This window comes from Ochotona princeps, chromosome 3, assembly GCF_030435755.1.
Source record: "Ochotona princeps isolate mOchPri1 chromosome 3, mOchPri1.hap1, whole genome shotgun sequence".
Classification (NCBI taxonomy): domain Eukaryota; kingdom Metazoa; phylum Chordata; class Mammalia; order Lagomorpha; family Ochotonidae; genus Ochotona; species Ochotona princeps.
In genome coordinates, this window is record NC_080834.1 from 85521408 (window position 1) to 85532061 (window position 10654).

A 10654-nucleotide genomic window follows, 5' to 3' on the forward strand; every position below is an offset into this window, starting at 1 on the left:
CCAAGGATGGAATGTTTTTAAGACCTATGTTCTGGAGTCGCCTGTTTTGAAAGACTGCTTTATAAAATAGGCCTTGTTTTGGAACAAGCTAACATTCTATTACCCTAATCTGCGAAAATTGCAGTCACTTAAAATAAAAAAAATAGTCATGCTTTAAGCGTGATTTTAAAAAGGAATTAAAATAAGTAATTTATATGTGATTCAAAAATAGAATTAGGGTTAAAGTCAGGGAACTTAAAAGGGAAATGGTATTCTACCATGAAGCCACCTGGTAGAGAACTGCAGAAATGCTTTAGGACAGAAACTGAGAAAATTGGGAGAGAAGGAGGAAGGGAAATACAATTATGTTCTTAGACTAGAGTCTGTGAAATACTTGAATTGTGTCCTCTTTTGTGTAAACAAAAAAAAATTTAAAAGAAATTAACTGACAAGTTTTGAAAGCCTACTGCATGCAAAATTATAGAACAAACTATTTTAATACTAAGAAGGCTCCAGCTCTCTGGTTGTTGAATTTAGGATAAATGTTAACCAGATCATTGATAGCAGCAGATAGTCTTTCAAAAAAAAAATGTCTTACAAAAGTTGAAAACAATGTCTGACTTTTGAAAATGGCAAGAAAATGATAAAGTTGGGTTTTTTAAAAAGGTTTATTTTGTACCCAAATGAGAATGCGCACCTTCGTTTATGGAGACGCTATCTTGATTTATAGTTTTTGCATTCTGGCTGTTAGGTGGCACGTATCCTATCACTGCCTTGCATGATTTCTTGCAGGTGATTTGAATTGATTGGACTGAGTGTCCTTATTAAACTGTTTTTGGTTGCTTTGTTGTTTTACATAATTAGATTGGATTGTGAGATGCTTACGGAGAGGAACTGCTTGTCCAATTTATCATTACATCTTCAGTCCCTGACTCCTGCTTGGTTCATGGTAGAAACTTCTGTATCTTTTTTTTTTAAGGTTTGTTTATTTTCATTGGAAAAGTGGGTGTACAGAAAGGGAGGAGAGAAGAGATAAAGATCTTCCATCCTAAGATACACTCCCCAAGAAAGCGCGACGCCTGGAGCTGAGCTGATCCAAAGCCAGGAGCCTCTTCCGGGGCTCCAGTGTGGGTGCAGGGTCCCACGGCTTTGGGCCATCCTTGACTGCTTTTCCAGGCCACAAACAGGGAGCTGTAAGCTGAACGTCCAGGATTAGGACCAGCTCCATATGGGATCCTGGTGTCTGCAAGGTGAGGACTTCAGCCACTAGGCTACAGCATCAGGCCTGAAACTTTCATATCTTTTTGTGTGTGTGTTTTAATTTTAGTGATCTTTACATAGTTGATTAGGGCTCAGAGAGCCAAGGGCTACAGGAAAGTGGGTAAGACCATTGTTTCCACATTCTCTTTTTTCCTTCCTGTATCTGGGAAGGGAAGAGACTAAGGGAGAAGCCACACCCAGCCTACCAACCATCCCAGGGTCCCTTATGTGGGACATGCTCCGAGGGCACTGCTCATGTGGTTTCAATAGTTCAACTGTTCTGAATTGCTGCCAATCTCACCATTCCAAGCATGATGAAATCTCTTCAGAATCTACTGGCTGACATAGTCCACCTTAGAGTCTCCACTTGCCCAGATTTTCACTGCAATACTTGGCTGGGTTAGTTGATCAATTTGTTCTGTCCTCTGTTCTGGTACCAGGTATCCTATGCAGGCTCTGATGTACTGCCATATCCTCTATGTGCACCTGGGTATGCTGTCCACTGCTCTTTCTAAGCCACCGAGGAGGCTCAGGTTTGACACATATACTCCACAGTTAGACCATGGAACCTGCAATTCTCTTCATGGTTGGGGTTCGAGTCCAGCAGTTCAGTTGGGGTATCCCCAAAGAAACTTCATCTGAGATGGTCCAAGACTTGATTCTTGTGTGTGCTTATCTTGTCCAGCACAGACTGCTACTCCAGTCAGCCTATGCACACACCAGTAGTTGCAATTGCTGGGTCAGTTCTGTCTCCAGCCCCATGTTTTATGAAACCCAGTGGGTGTTGGAGCCCAACCCGATCCTGCGCACCACACACTTGGCCCTCACACAAACCAATGGGAGCTGCAGCCTAGTCAGAGCAACCCACAATAGCCCTCATCAGGCTCACCTCATCAGGCCCACCTTCTGTCCTGGTTCCCGTGCTTGCCAGTATGTACAGCAGACTGATCTAGTCTGTCCCACATGAGCTGTCGTACATTCAGCCCAACCAGACCCACTATCCAACCTTCACACGGGCTAGCAGGTGCCACTTTCTGTGTAGCCATGCCTGTCCCAGTCCTGGTTCTCATGCTCACCATGGGAGTGGCATCCCAAGAGGGAGGTGTCCACTGTTTCCCTACTGGTTCCACTCCCACTCCTGGGTCATGCACTCTCCAGTGGTTCTGCAGTTTGGCTTGACAGAATTAGCCCCCCGTGCCAGCATCTGTCAGCTGATACGGCAGCAGAGTCCAGCCAACCCACACCTTCTCTGATTTGTGCTTGCACCAGTAGTAACAGTCAACCCAGCCTGCCTTTTCCCTGGTGCAGCTCACATGAGGCCCACAGATGTTGTAGCTCTGCCCGGTCTGGTCTGCCCCCATCCCAACTCATGCTCTCCAGTGGGCATTGTGATCCAGCAGTGGAGCCCCATGCAGCTCCACTACTGGCGTTACCTTCCCCCCGGGTCTCACATGTGCTGGTTGGGTGCTGCAGCCCTGTCTGGCATGGCCTGCCTCACCTCAGCTTTTGCCAGTGAGTGCTGTAGCCTGGCCCAGCCCAGCCTACCCCCAATTTCAGCTCACACTGGTGGAGGCTACATCCTAGCCCAGCCCAGCTGGCACCTAGTCCCAACCCTCATATGTACTGGCATGTGTTGTGACCAAACTTGGCTCATCCCACACTCTGTTCTGGTGCTCAGATTCACCAGCGGGTGATGTGAACTAGCTCTGCCTGGTTCGCCCCAACATGTGCCAAATATATGCCACTGGCTATGTTCCTTGGCCTGGTCTGGGCTGCTCCCCATTGTGATTCTTGTGTTCAACTGCAGGGACTGTGTCCTGACAGAGGAGTTTCCCAAGCTCCTCCATCAGAATCTCTCCCAATGCCAGATCTTGCGCACACCAGTGGGGTCCATGGGCCAGCCCTACTCAGTTCACCTCCTGTCCTAGCAGGAATAGTGGCCTTTCCTGACTGGCCTTCAACCCATTCAGGTTATTATTGTCGGGTGTTACAGCCCAACCTAGCCTGGTCCGCGTGCAGACACAGCTTATACCTGGCTTAGGGGCAAAAACCTAGCCTAGTCTGTCCTACACCTACCCTTGTTCTCATGAACACCAGTGAGTACTGAGGTCTAGCCCAGTCCGGCACACCCAGCCCCAGTCCACACTTGTGCCAAGGGACACTGCAGCCATGTCCAGACTAGAATGCGGTACCCATTACAGACCCTGCATTTACCAGTTGAGAACCACAACCCTACCAGGGCATCCCTTTGGCTCCCCAGCCAGGGCTGTTCCCAGCTATATTGCACATGCCAGTGGTTGCTCTGATCCAACTTGGCACAACCCCTCCCTTGGTTTGGCCTTTGCCTTTGGATGCTGCAGCTTTGCCTGACCTAGCCAGCCCCCAGTCTTTACTCTCTCTGGCTGGTGCTGGAACCTGGCCCTACTCAGTCTGCTCCAATTCCTGGCTCATGCAAACTGGTAGGTATGACAGCTTAGCCCAGCTTTACCTGTGCATCAGCCTGGTTTATGCTCTTGCCAGTAAGCTAAGGTTTGCTCTGCCCTGCCCCATCTACCCACCTCCAAAACCAACTCACATAATTAGCCAGCTGTTGGAGTTACCCTGCCCAACACCTAGGCCTAGACCACGTGTTCACCAGCGGGAGCTATGACCACATAGGGGAGTTTCCCACATTCCCCTACTTGGCCCACTCCCTGACCCAGGTCTCATATGTGCCAGCAGGTGCTAGGCCCTTGCCTGGCATAGCCTGCCCCTCCACCTTTGCCTTTGTATGAGCTGGAGGATGTTGCAGCTCTGCCCACTTCACACTCTGTTTTAGGGTGTATGTGCAGGTGCTGCAACTTGGATCTGCCCAGCCTATTCTCAGCCCGGATTTCATGAGTATTCCTGGATTTCATGTTCACATCTAATTCAGCCCATCACCACCCCAACTGTTGAGCTAACCCATAGGACTTGTATTTCCACAGGGTTAGGCCCACTTACCCCCACAGAATCTATTCCCGGACCTGGTTCTCTCATGTGCTGGTTAGTGTCATGGCCCTGCCTAATGTGACCTGTCTCCTGTTCCGACACTCAGTCAGGTATTGGAACCTACCCTGCCAGACAGGCTATCAGCCATAGCTTTTGTGTGGGCTGGTGTGTGGCAGTCAGCAATGTTCTGTGCTAACAGCCCATCTCAGTACTCCCATGTGAGCTGGTGAATCAGTCTGACCCATACAGATCTTCTGGACTTTCCCCTCCAAACCACCAGGTCTCAGTCCCCATGCTTAACTGCAAGTACAGTGACTTTGTCACTGGGAGTCACACAGGATTCATTCCTCACCTACACACACAGTGACCTGATCCAAGGTTGTCCCTAGGCAGCAATTAACATACCCCCAAAACCCTAGAGCTCACTGCTGGGCAGCCAGAGAGCAGAGCCTGGTGCCAACTGGTGCATTGGCTACCAGGTAAGCCTGGGACATGCTCACTGCATGACAGCAGTGGCCGTGGCCAGGGCCCCAAGCATTGAGTTCAACCTGGCTTGGGTACCCCCAACAGCCTCCACACTGGTGGAAGCTCCCCCCACTCAAGTCCCACATCTGAACACTTCCAGGCTCCTCCCACCACAAGGTCTTTCATACTGTTTGAATAGCAGTACATTTTTAGATACTCATTTAGTTGAAAAAGAGCTTATATGCATAAAGCACCTAAATCAGGAATTTTAAATGTAATGCTATTTGTCACATCAAATGTGTCAAAAGGAATTTTATTTTTTTATTGCAAAGTCAGATATATTAGAGAGGAGGAGAGACAGAGAGGAAGATCTTCCATCCGATGATTCACTCCCCAAGTAACCGCAATGGCTGGTGCTGTGCCATTCTCAAGCCAGGAGCCAGGAATTTGCTCCAGGTTTCCCACTTGGGTTTAGGGTCCCAAGGCTTTGGGGTCGTCCTCTACTGCTTTCCCAGGCCACAGCAGGGAGCTGGATGGGAAGCAGGGCTGCCGGGATTAGAACTGGCACCTGTATGGGATCTCAGCGTATCCAAGGTGAGGACTTTAGCCAATAGGCCATGCCGCCGGGCCCTGGAATTAGTTGACATGGTATTGAGTAACCAATTTGTTAAAAGAGAAAAAAAAAAGAATGCAAGTTCTGAACCACATCCTGTGACTTCTACATTGACATTTCAGTTATTAGTTTATATATAACCAGGTTCTGTACACCTTAAAATGGCTATAGATTACTATTCAGCTGTCTCATGTCTATTTTAATTTTAGTATTTAGCAGTTCATAGCGTTGAAGCATGATTTTGCGGAACCTGGCTGTTTTTCGGGTAGTCTAACTCTCTAACTCTAACAAGACATGTGTCAGCAGTTTAGGTGAACAGTTTTAGGAGGGGTGTGCAGAGAAATCTTCCATACCCCAGTGAGGAGTAACTAATCTTTGTGTCCCACCCAGTGAGTTACAAGTGCATCCCCGCTGACCGTTTCCTGTCTGTTTCTAAGCTTTCCTTGTTGTTCTCTGACTATCTATTCTAGTTTGTTTGTTTACTTGCTTGTTTGTTTTGAGGGGTTTCTGGAGCGCTCCTGATGGTCATTATGAGAGAGGGTGGGGATCCAAAGTAGGAACCAGGCAAGGACCAGAGAAAGCTCCTCTTCCTAGTCCCGAAGGAAGTTTACTGTTCTGTTTCTGTGGACCACTCAGTGCTCCTGGTTGTCATTCCGATGACCTCGGATCCTGCAAGGCAGGATTTGGGCTTCTTCCATCCCAAGTGGTAGATCCAAATGGGGGTGGGTGACCTCAGAGTTCTTGGCCTCCGAAGGCACTCCATTTCCTCGTGGTCTCCTTGGCAGTAGGGATGTAGTCCTCGGTGCTTGTACTGATAGTCCTTGGTGAGGATCTGGGAGTCTTCAGGGTTGGGAAACAAGCCTCCTGTCCACCTGCTCCACTCTGGGGTCCCCCACCCCCAGCTCTATGCATATGACCTCCTGTTAATAGGTTGTTAGGATTGCTCCTGATTCCCCCCATATGCCTTTGTAGTTTTGCTATTGTCTAATGCTAATTCGAGTCTGTTGTCTATGAGTTACCAGTTATGATCCTAATAGGTTATACTTCCCGTCTTCCCACACTGCTTTTTTTTTTTTTTTTTTTTTTTTTTTTTTTATTGTTATTGGAAAGCCGGATATACTGAGAGGAGGAGAGACAGAGAGGAAGATCTTCCATCCGATGTTTCACTCCCCAAGTGAGCCGCAACGGGCCGATGCGCCAATCCGATGCCGGGAACCAGGAACCTCTTCCGGGTCTCCCACGTGGGTGCAGGGTCCCAAAGCTTTGGGCCGTCCTCGACTGCTTTCCCAGGCCACAAGCAGGGAGCTGGATGGGAAGTGGAGCTGCTGGGATTAGAACCGGCGCCCATATGGGATCCCGGGGCTTTCAAGGCGATGACTTTAGCTGCTAGGCCACGTCGCCAGGCCCCACACTGCTTTTTTAGACTGAGTTTAGTCTTTAAATAAGATCCAAAGCAAGCCTTACATCTCACAAGTGTAGTCAGTGTAGCAAATAGAATTTATCTGTTTATGGTACTTCAAAATACTGTGGTTATTGGGCACTGATTTGAGGCTTTTATGGGATTCTGACAGAACTAGGATGGAGCACTTGGATGAGAGGCACATGAATCAAATGAAATTCATTTGTTTTATAAAATAATATCTCATGGCTTGACTCCAGGCATGATGCTTTAGAACGGTGGTGGATAAGGGTAAGCCTGTTGGTAGCTGGCTGGTGGCTTATTAATTGTAACACAGATGGTTGGAAGCAGGGTCATTTTTGTGCATGTCTGTCCCAGGAATGTAATACTCCACATCCAGACAGAAGTCATCATTGGTGGCAGAACAGAAAGAAGCAGACATATGGAGAGCTGCTGATCGTTGTTGATTGTGGAGCCCACAAGGGTACTCCAAAAAGCTCACTGAAAATGGAGTTAAAACACAAGCTTATTTTAGTGCAGAAAATTTTTGAAATTCATGCTTTTTTTTTTTTTTTAAGATTTATTTCGTGGGCCCGGCGGCGTGGCCTAGCAGCTAAAGTTCTCATCTTGAACACGCCCAGGATCCCATATGGGCGCTGGTTCTAATCCCCACAGCTCCACTTCCCATCCAGCTCCCTGCTTGTGGCCTGGGAAAGCAGTCGAGAATGGCCCAATGCATTGGGACCCTGCACCCGCGTGGGAGACCTAGAGAAGGTTCCTGGCTCCTGGCTCCAGATAGGCACAGCACCGGCCATTGCACTCACTTGGGGAGTGAATCATCAGATGGAAGATCTTCCTCTCTGTCTCTCCTCTCTATAGATCTGACTTTGCAATAAAAATAAATAAATCTTTAAAAAAAAGATTCATTTCAGAAAGACAGATCAGATTTACAGATAGAAGGAGAGGCAGAGAGGAAGATCTTCTATCCACTGGGTTACTCCCCAAATGCCCACAACAGCTGGAACTAAGCCGATCCAAAGCCAGGAGCCAGGAGCATCTTCCAGGTCTCCCACGTGGGTGCAGGGTCCAAGGCTTTGAGCCACTCTCTACTGCTTTCCCAGGCCATAAGCTGGGAGCTGGATGGGAAGTGGAGCAGCTGAGACACAAGCCAATGCACTTATGGCATTTATAAGGGGAAGATTTTAGCCATGAAACCGGGCCCATGAATAGTTTTATGATATGAATTTTCCATGAAACTTTGGTACACTCCTTATAAGTGTAAAGATTTACAAAATGCTACTACTGATTACTTGGGGCTGCTCTATGTCCAGAAAGACACCCTGCAAATTCATTGAATGCTAAATTTGTTACCTGGGTTGGTGTGCAAGTGTCCCTATTGCTCATTATAATAAACCCTTGTGATGCTACTGTGGAGGTATCTTCAGTGCCCTCAGATAGGCCTAGGTTAAACAGCACACTCCAGACCTACAGTGTTCCTTGAAACCACCCAAACAGCTGCAGTCCTGAAAACCTCCTAGGACGTGAACCAGTTTTGGCGCTTGTGGACCTTACTGTCCCTGAGGTCTGCCTGCTGCTAGCTGAAAGTGCTGAAGAAAGCTTTGGGGCCCCTGGGGAAGGAGAAGGACAGGCAAGACACTGCAATACATTAACCTGAGAGAAGGATTATGAAGAAGTAGGAAAATACATGGCCTATTTGTCCAATCGCCAAAAGTTTACTGTTATGCTGTGGTTGGCCAAATTGTAAATATTTCAGGGTAAGTCTCCTTCCTTATTAGAAGTAATTGAGGAGGGCCTGGCACCATGGCTCAATGGCTAAATTATCACCTTGCATTCCCAGGATCCCAAATGGGTGATGGTACCTAGCTCCTGGTTCCTGGCTTCAGATTGGGTCAGTTCCAGCTGTTGCAGTCACTTGGGGAATGAACCCGTGGACGGAAGACCTTTGTCTTTCCTTCTCTATGTTGATCAGCCTTTTCAATAAAAATAAATCTTCAGGGCCTGGTGTGATGGTTCAATGCTTAAATCCTCACCTTGCAAGAGTCAGGATTCCAATGAGTGCCAGTTAATGTCCCGGTAGCTCCACTTCCCATCCAGATTCCTGTTTGTGGCCTAGGAAGGCAATAGAGGATGGCCCAAAGCCTTGGGACCCTGCCCTGTGTGGGAGACCTGGAAGAAGCTCCTAGTTCTTGGTTCGAGATTGGCTCAACTCCAGCTGTTGCGACCATTTGGGGAGTAAACCAGTGAAAGGAAGATTTTTCTCTCTGCCTCTCCTTCTTTTTGTAAATCTTCCTTTCCAATAAAAATAAATCTTTTTTAAAAAAGAGTTATTGTAGAAAGGCCACATGTCCTTGTGGCAACATGGAAAGGCAGCAAGACTTGGGAGAGCCTCTAGGGTGTGGCACTTGTAGAAATGGACTTACAGCTGAGGACAAAATAGTCCTCACACCTGCTTGATCTCGTGGCCCTATTAGGATGCTCCTCCTCAGGGTCAAAGTCAAATGTAGGTCAATCAAGCCCCAAGCTCTGCAGTATGAATTAGAGAGGAGACTAGGAACTGGTCATTGTTATTTCCTGCCTTTCTCGCACACTGTATCCTGTAGTTATTTTAGTGAGAGTCCACTATGTTTAAAAGAAAGTTTATACTAGAGACTACAGAAGCTAAAGAAGAATAAGAACAAAAACCCTCAGCAGTTCATGTCAGTGGATGTAGCGTTCATTTTATATTGAAGCCGCACAGGTGTTTTTCTCACTCAGCTGCTGAAAGCGATTGGAGGAACCCTGAAGTCCAGGAGATCCGAGACCAGGAGCTAACAGGAGATCCGAGACCAGGAGCTAACTGGTTCAGTCGGGGGGGTGAGGAGCCCTTGGCCCATGTCCCTTATCTGCCCAGCCTAATAAGGTGTATTTACCAAGGGAAATGTTCCTCAAACTGTCATCTGTAGTTCACTCAGGCCGTGCTGAGCATCAGGACTAGGTCAACCCCTTCAGACCCAGATGATAATCCATGTGCTGTAGGAGGGCACAGGGCAAGATTCCCTAATGTGGAGCTGGCCACCGGGGACTCAGAGCCTGGAGGCTAGTAGGAGAGGCATCAAACAGGAGACACAAACTGTACTTAGTACCCTTGTAAGAAAGAGAATGAAGAATAAATCTCTTTTGCCCTCTTCTTCCTATATTCTCATTCTGTACCATATTTTGTGTATCAGAGCTGGCTCTTCAATTGCCTTTTTTCCAGGTATTAAAAAATTTATTATAAATTAAAAAGGTCCCTATAGAAAATTCAGTGGTAAAAACAAAGTTACATATAATCTCATTATCCAGAAATAGCCGCTGTTAACATTTTAGTGTATTTTCTTTTTTTCCTATTTGCACATACTTCCCCTCACAAAGTTGAAACCAGACATATTTGTGTATATATGTGTATTTGTGGCATATAAAGCTTTGTGTTTGATTTTTAAAGCTGTGTAATGAATATTTCCCCATTTTGTTTCATTAGTCTCTGAAAATGTCAGTGCAGTGATTTCCCAAAATTAGACATTATGGTGTTATTTTAGTTCTGTTCTTCTACCATAATTTTTAGCAAACAGTTTCAAACCAACAAATATAGCTGTAGCAATATTAAATATTACATCTTTGGGCTAGCATTATGGCATAGCAAATAAGGCCTCTGCCTGCATTGCCAGCATTCTATATAGCCACAGCCACCATTCAGCTCCCTGCTAATGTTCCCAATTTAGCGAGTCCCAGCCACTCTGCTTCCATTTCAACTCGGAAAGCAGCAGAAGATGCCCCAGATGCTTGGGCCCCTGCACCCACGTTGGAGATCCAGAAGGAACTTCTGGCTCTTGACTTCATCCTGTCCCGACCCTAGCTGTTGTGGCCATTTGGGAAGTGAGCCAGTGGATGGACGATCCCCTGTCTTACTCTGTCTCTCTGTAACTCTTTCA